General features: G+C 45.8%; 1 pseudogene; it reads left to right on the top strand.

Annotated features, from left to right (window-relative positions):
- The window catches only part of LOC109911361, a 23,145-nt pseudogene extending 15,070 nt beyond the window's left edge, over positions 1-8,075 (top strand).
- Positions 8,076-8,349: the final 274 nt, after the last annotated feature.

Here is an 8,349-nt window from a genome sequence, read left to right as displayed (position 1 = left end):
TACGCTCGGTTCGCAACAAACAACTGCACCTCCCAGTCGCGAACCATTTCAACTCCCCCTCCCATTCCTCAGATGACATGTCCATCCTGGGCCTCCTGCAGTGCCACAACGATGCCACCCGAAGGTTGCAGGAACAGCAACTCATATTCCGCTTGGGAACCCTGCAGCCCAATGGTATCAATGTGGATTTCACAAGTTTCAAAATCTCCCCTCCCCCTACCGCATCCCAAAACCAGTCCAGCTCGTCCCTGCCTCCCTAACCTGTTCTTCCTCCCACCTATCCCCTCCTCCCACCTCAAGCCGCACCTCCATCTCCTACCGACCAACCTCATCCCGCCCCCTTGACCTGTCCGTCCTCCCTGGACTGACCTATCCCCTTCCTAACTCCCCACCTACACTCACCTTTACTGGCTCCATCCCTGCCTCTTTGACCTGTTTGTTTCCTCTCCACCTATCCTCTCCTCTATCCCTCTTCTATCCGCCTCCCACTCTCTCCCTATTTATTTCGGAACCCCCTTCCCCTCCCCCTTTTCTGATGAAGGGTCTAGGCCCGAAACATCAGCCTCTCTGCTCCTATGATGCTGCTTGGCCTGCTGTGTTCATCCAGCCGTGCACCTTGTTGTCTCCTTCCAACAGCAGCAGGTTGGGGTTTGCAGTCACCTTCAAAAGGACCCATTTCTGATGTTTTTATCTTTGCTCTTTTACACGTGGACAGTGTCAGACTCTGACTCAGCCTCCAGACCTGACTGTGATACCGGGAAACACCGCCACACTGAGCTGTAACATTGGAACAGCTGATAGCTATAATGTTTACTGGTACAAGCAGACGCCAGGATCAGCTCCTCAGTGGATCCTGTACTACTATCACTTGCATAGCGCTCCTACCTATGGGCCTGGGTTTAGCAGCGACCGTTTCACATCGACAAGTCAACAGCGGCCACAACATTTGCAACTTAATCATCAAAAACGTGAAGGTGGATGATGCCGCCGTCTATTACTGTGGAAAGTGGGTTTCCTCAGCTAGTGTACATGTGTCACAGTGGCAGAAGGTAAAACAAAAACTGACATCAGGAAATGTACACTCTATATCTTTGCATTGGATCAAATATTCTTATATTGTACATTTCAAAAGTTACTTTAATGTTGTCCTTCTGTGCAGTATTTAATAATTGTTATTATTGCATAATTGATAACATTCTGACTCATTGCCCACTGTTGGGTGTTGATGACATTTTAATGTCCGTGTGTGGATGTTGTTGTGAGGTTAATCTTAACTGTCCCCCACCAGCTGGGACACTGGGAACACATGATCAGTGCTGGCACTGGAGCATCTGAAGGTGTTTTGTGTCCAATTGCAGGATCCTGGATAACTGTATGGACTGAACTGTAGAAACATCACACTGTGTATGTGTTTGGGCAAGGGACCAAGCTCTTTGTTGCAGGTAAGTGGCTGTAAATTTCTTCCTGTGGATACTAACTGTGTGAATTTAGTCACTGAAACTTGATTATTTCTTTCTGCCTATGACTTAACCTTTAAAACTGTTTGTTTCTCCAGACTCTAGAATCAGAAGCAGAGCAATAATTCTTAATGCTGCATGTCTCAGTTTATGCTGTCTCTAATGTTGACTGTCAGTTCATAATTTTGTATCTGATATTGTCTTGTTCATAAGTGCTCTGATTTGACAAACTCATTTTTAGCTCCTCAGCATTAGTTGCTGTATATTTGTCAATATGTTTGGTGGAGATAAATATTTTTGATAATTCATGGTCTAATTCTTTTTCAAACCTTCAAATGCAATGCTGGGAAAAGGGTTCAATTGCAATTCTCTCCTTGGTCCAGTTGTTTCTGTTAAAAATTTTCAACATTACCTGCACTGGCATGAGTTAAATCCAAGAAAAGAAATTTCATTTGGTTTTTCTTTTTACATTCAATGTCTTGAAGGTTTTCATGTTGAATTAAATAATTGAACCTTTGTAATGGCTGTACAACGAAACAGCACTCAGCAGGGTGCCTACACACGACTCGTTCTTTTGACAGTCACATTAGAAACAGTCCTTTCAGAAACTAAGCACAGCTCATGCAGTACTCTGTAAAATGCCAACCTAGTTCCTGTGTCAATATCTCTTTATTCTGATCCTCTCTTCCCCTCAATTATTTTCATCATATTGATAAATATGTCAGTGCTGTTTACTATCCTTCCACTGAACTGGAAATCCCACTACGTTTACTTCCAAAATTACTCCACGTAGGCCGGTATTTCCAAGTTACCTCTTATTTACACGTGCATGGTACTTGACACTGGTCTGGCTTCCTCCTGCAGCTCTGAGTGAACAGGATGTCTGACGCTCCTGTTCATATCTGTCAGCCAAGGCTCCCTGATTTTGGACCAGGTTAACAGCTCCACTAGGGGAACTCATATTCTGAGGTCCAGCTGGCTGACCTCATCTGGGGACATAGGCCTGTTCTTTTTTCCATTGTAGCCACTCCTGGGGCGTTTTTGTACCTCGTCTGGTTCCTCCGACTCAGCCTTGGATACAGGCTCCATGTAGCAGACCGTATTCTGCCTCTTGTGCCCAGAGCGTCTCGGAAGAAATTCATCCTCTTCTGAAAGGTGGTAAAGACATCTGAGGCTGCGATATCCTCCGTGCCCATCTCGGACTCCGCGCTTTCTTCGGCACTTGACAGATGGGGAGAACCCACAGGTTCTGCCAGCCTTTCTGGCTGTTCGGAGGGGCTGGGCATGGTTTTTTGTTTCTGCCCTGTTTGTGAGTTTGTAGCTTTCGGGTGATCTATGTGCTTGTTCAGGACTGCGACACCTACCCAAACTTTGTATGTCACTGGATCTGACCTTGTGTCAAACATGTCTCTGACCCATACAGGGCCATTTCCGTGCCTTCAGCACCAAACATCATCCCCTGAAGTAAACTATCTCCCTCACTTCGAGGGAATCTTGTGTCCAGCACTGGGTCTTTCTGATGCTGTTTCACTTACCCCCACCCAGGTCCTGGAAGATCAGATTTAACCTGGTGCGGAGTCTTCTGCTCAATAGCAAAGGCTGACGTAGTCCATGTGTAACTGAGTCCAAGGTTTACCTGGCCATTCCCGCAAATGTTGTGGGCAGCTGCTGGTGGTAATCTTTTTCATCCTTGTTAGCAGTCTGGGCACTGCCCCACAAATGCAACTGTGTCTGCATCCAATCCTGGCCACCAGACATAACTTCTTGCCAACATTTTTGTTTTGGAAAACCCTGGATGACATGGGTGGGACTCAACCCAATCTAATGGTGACCCTTACTCAGGGCAATCGCTCTCTTGCTCCCCATAATAATATGCCGTCTTCTTCCAGTGATCTGGTCTCTCTGGATCCAGAAAGATTTCCACTCTGGTTGTGATGGCCTCATCATCACCAACTGCATCAGTTTTGCCAAGACAGGATCTTCTTGTGTCCTCAGTGTGATTATTGTCAGTGGCAAGTGGAAGGGTGTCCAGAAAGTTGAAAACCAGAACAGACTCTTCCAGTGGTGTACCCGCCACTGGGAGGTGGCTCAAGGCATCCACATTTGTTACTTGGTCTCCCCGACAGTGTTCTTACTTGTAATTGTACGCACTTAGAATGGGAGACCACCGCTGAATTCAACCTGAAGCTGTGTGTGGGATGTCTGTGTCTTCTTTTCAGTAGATTTGTTGTCTGTGTTACTGTTAGAAACTTACATCTGTAAAGGTATTAGTGGAACCTTCTCACACCAAAGATGACTGCCAAGCCTTCCTTCTGTATCAGGGAGTGTTTGTGTTCGGCATCAGCCTATGCTATTGGGTGTTACTCCTGCTTTGGGCCTTCTGTGTGCCAACACTACCCCGATACTGTATGGGTGTTAGCACCATTTCTCACATGGGATCACCATGTGCCAACACCTTTAGCAGATGATAGCTGCTCCTTCATTTTGCTAAAGACGAGACTACTTCCAAGGCTGATCCTTTTTCAGTAGCATATGTAAGGGCGCCAGGATGGAGGCCAGGTTACGTATGAAGTTTCCGTAATAATTCACCAATCCAAGGAATGACCTAAGCTCTAGTACAGATATGGGAGCTGCGGTGCCTTTGATCATCCTCCCTTTATCTTCCAATGGGTGTAACCAGTCTTGTTGACACTGTAGCCCAAGTAAGTCACTTGGAGTGCCTGGAACGCACATTTTTACCTTCTAGGCAAGTGGATACCCTTCCACTTGCCACTGACAATCACACTGAGGACACAAGAAGATCCTGTCTTGGCAAAACTGATGCAGTTGGTGATGATGAGTCCATCACAACCAGACTGGAAATCTTTCTGGACCCAGAGAGACCAGATCACTGGAAGAAGACGGCATATTATTATGGGGAGCAAGAGAGCGATTGCCCTGAGTAAGGGTCACCATTAGATTGGGTTGAGTCCCGTTTATGACTAAGTTGTCTGTATTGGTCTTCCCTGTTTGTTAGCATGTCATCCAGATACATGGCAACATCGGGCAGACCTTGTAAAATATTCTGCATTCCACCGTCTGCTGAAAAATGGCACTAGCTGATACACAAATGGCAGTTTGATACATTGGTACAAACTGTTATGGGTATTAATTGTAGCATAGTCCTGGGAATCCTCATGTAACCACAACTGCAAGTACGTTTGGCTCATTTCCAGGTTCATGAAGGATACTGTTTGTTTGAAATCCCCACAAAGGCAAACCAACACGTTTGGCTTCATAATTGATATGACTGGTGGTGCTCATTCCGCGAACTGGATTCATTTGCTTTCCAGCCTCCTGCTTGCTGCCTCTACTTTTGCCTGTGAGACAAATGGCACTGGGTGGGTCTTGCAGAATAATAGAATTGCTTCCTGGTCAATATGCAAGGTGGCCTTGGCTCCTGTGATAATTCCAGGCCTTTCCTGAAAAACATCCAGGTATTTAATTAGGACTTCACTTGGCTATTTTTCTAATCAAAAATATTGAGCCAATCAAGGATAATCTTTCCCAACTAATTTTGCCCCATCAGGCGTGGGCCTCAGCCTTTTACTACAGTCAGTGGTAACTGAACTAGCTACTTCTCAGACAAGACCAGAATCAAAGTTGTACCCCTTTAATCTGTAAAGGTTCCTTGATATAGGTTCTTAGTCCTGCTGAGTTTGGAGTCCAGAGCGAATGTTGTTATGGCTGTGTTGGTATCTGGTTCCAATGGAGCTTGATATTTATTTTGGTTCTGATTTTGGGTGTTGCTAACTGTTGCAAGCCAGATGTGGGTGGGCATGCACTCTCCTCGATTACTGGATTCAGACCTAGTGGGACTCTGCTGCCTTGAGTCCTTGTACCAACAGCAACAATGATGGCTTGCCAGCCTGTATCGCCTGGACAATTTTAATTGTTTTGCTGATGCTTGGTGGTGTTTTGGGGTTTTGCTATGGGCTGACCTGGAGTTCCTCTGCTCAGGAAACCTCCTGAGTGAGGTTACGCCATTGCCCTCACTCAACATGAGCTCAGTCGGCCTGGTGAGGATGCCCACCAGAGGGATATCCTGTAACTTGTGTGCTGCACTTGCCGCATTTTCTTATGACCAAAGTGGGTCATGGTGCCTCTTTGAAGTCCAGCTGGGCTTGAGCGAGTAGGCATTTCTGCACGGTTACATCATTAATCCCACTGTCATTGCCAGTGAAATCTCTTCAGAGCAGTAGGTACCCTGTCACCAAGTCACTCTTTATTAACATGTGCCGAGTACTTGACATTAGTCCGGCTTCCTCAGAGCCAGCTCTCCGAGTGAACAGAACCTCTGACATTTGTGTTTGTATCTGTCAGCTAGGGCTCCCTGATTGGAGCACACTTAACAGCATTAACAGAGAACTCATAATGTATGAGGCCATCTGGCTGACATCATTACAATCACTACAACTTCCTCTCTCAACTTCTCTTGTCTTCAGATGTTCCATCTCCAGTCCTTCCTCAACTTTCCCCTTGCCATTTCTGGGGCAAGTGAACAAACCATAGTGGGCTTACAGGAAACAAGAATTCCCAGCTTTAAACGCAGTTTCTCCTCACACACCCAAGGGATTCCACTTCATTCTTCTAGCCTCAATCTCTAACGATTCTGACAACGACCATACAATGCTCATGTTGTGTCTTTCCTTCTCCTTGACCGAGGAACCCTGTTTCTCAACACAACTGTTGTATTAATATGGCACTTTTTTTAATAAAGAAGAAAACTGACCCAGGAGGTACACGGAAGAAATATCAAAGTAAATTTACTGTGCCATGTAAGGAAATGTTATTAGGTCAAAGGCCGAATAGGTAGAAATTTCTAAGGCATTTTTTCCCTTTGATACATCATTTGTCAAGACCTTGATTTTTCTCCTCCTCACATTCTCCCAATACATGCTGGAACTCTCCCTCCACTCCCATTCCTTCATTGCCATCCTTTGATCTTATTGCTCCTTGCAGTCTTATTGCTTTTGATTTTGGTTTTACACGTTCTGAGGCTGGAGCTGTGGTTCTCGGGTGAATCCACTGAGATGGTGGTCGCAGACCGTAGTTGCTCTGTAGCTGGTCTGTGGCAGCAGTGACAGTGCAGAGAAAGGGCTGGTTGTTGAGTTTGTTGCTGGGCTTCTGTTGAGTTTCAGTGCTGACACCCAGCCCAGAGACTTCACCATTTGATCACTGCTGGATATAATGTTGATGTTGCTGCATTGTGTACAGTGCCAGCAGCCTTTCCTCATTCTGAGGGGAATAAAGGTGCTTTCGAGGCTTGGGAAAGGATCATTTTAAGATGAAGCAAGAAATTATTTTACGCTCAACTTTGAAGGATAAAGGGCTAATTGCAGCATTTTCCTAGAGCACTCCATGTCCTGTTCCTCACTCGTCTGTCGAGGTCAGGACCATACACACCTGGAACCCTCAGTCCAAGCTGTGGAGAGGATTGAGATACTTTTTATTCCTGAATGCCAGTGGTGGGCATTGAAGCAGCACAGAATCGCCACTGGGGTTTGATCAGCAATGAGCTCCAGAATCCCTCTCCTTTCATTCAGGGATACTGAGATCAACTGCAGTATCTGTGGGGCACTCGCCTGGGAGCAACCAACTTAGCACAGACCAGTATACAACCACCGAGCTGGAAGTGAATTACCCATGGTGAGTGTTGCTCTAATCCACAGAATCGCCAGGACAATTGGTTTAACATCAAAATTGGCACTTCCCCGTTTCACAAATCTCAATCTTAACGGAGGGACGGTCACTCTTTTTTTCGAGGCTCAGTTTTTGTAAGCAGCAACAGTTTAAACCTGTTCTTTATTAAATTGAAATGATGCTACTTTTTGTTTTGCTAACTTTGTATACAAACATTGTCTTCTCTCTCTTGCAGCTCAGCAACTCCCTGACCCTTCAGTAAAACTGCTTGGGCCTTCAGCTGAGGAGATGTCCAGTAAAGGAGCCGGCACATTAGTTTGTCTGGTCAGCAAACTGTCCATGGGCTTTGCTGCAGTCAGCTGGACAGTGGATGGGAGTCCAACGAGCAGTGAGGTCCAAACCAGCTTGGTGTCCCACGACCCAGACAACAGCTTCAGTCTCAGCAGCTACCTGACTGTCCCTAGCAGAGATTGGAGCAGTGGGAAGGTGTACTCCTGCTCAGTGCAACAAGGGACAGCTTCAAAAACAACCGCAACGGTCTCTCAGTCAGGCTGTTAAATAAGTTTCACTTGTGTCTGCTGTCTAACCTTAGCCAGAAAATGTCACCTTTTCTTCCACCCCTTCACCATTACCCACCCTCTTCCTCTGCAATCTGCTGCACTTTGTGTTTCTGTACCACTTTGTGTGATTGTGCTGTATCATGTGTGTAACGTTTGTGCCTGAGGCAGATTCTGTTCAGTTTCTCCCTTTTTAAAGTTGCAGAGTTTGAGTGACCAGTGACTTGGCTCCATTGGGGAATTTCCATTCGTATGGGTGCTTTGTTCAACACCCCATTTCTGGGTTTTGTGTGAGTTTATGTTCAGCCAACAGCATCAGGCTGGTAACGACTGCTGCTGCATGTAATGTGGAATAAAAAGAATCTGTGCAGGAAATACATGGAAGTATTTTGTCAACTTGTGTGGCTTCTCCTCTTGCCTAACCCCAGCTATATAATGGATCACATCAATTCTCCAAGGCTCTTTCAATAGGACTTTCTAAATTTGTGACTTTTACTAATGAGGACAAAAAAGAGCAACAAATTCATGGGAACACCGCTACCATACCACAGCCTGACTTGGAATTATAACACTGTTCCTGGCATTCCCTTCCCCAGTTGGTGAGTTGAAGATTAAACAGCAGTTGAAGAAGGAAGCTCATCAACACATTCTCA

This window comes from Rhincodon typus, chromosome 29 (assembly GCF_021869965.1).
Source record: "Rhincodon typus isolate 14 chromosome 29, sRhiTyp1.1, whole genome shotgun sequence".
Lineage (NCBI taxonomy): Eukaryota > Metazoa > Chordata > Chondrichthyes > Orectolobiformes > Rhincodontidae > Rhincodon > Rhincodon typus.
This window is presented reverse-complemented; position numbering and strand designations above follow the sequence as displayed.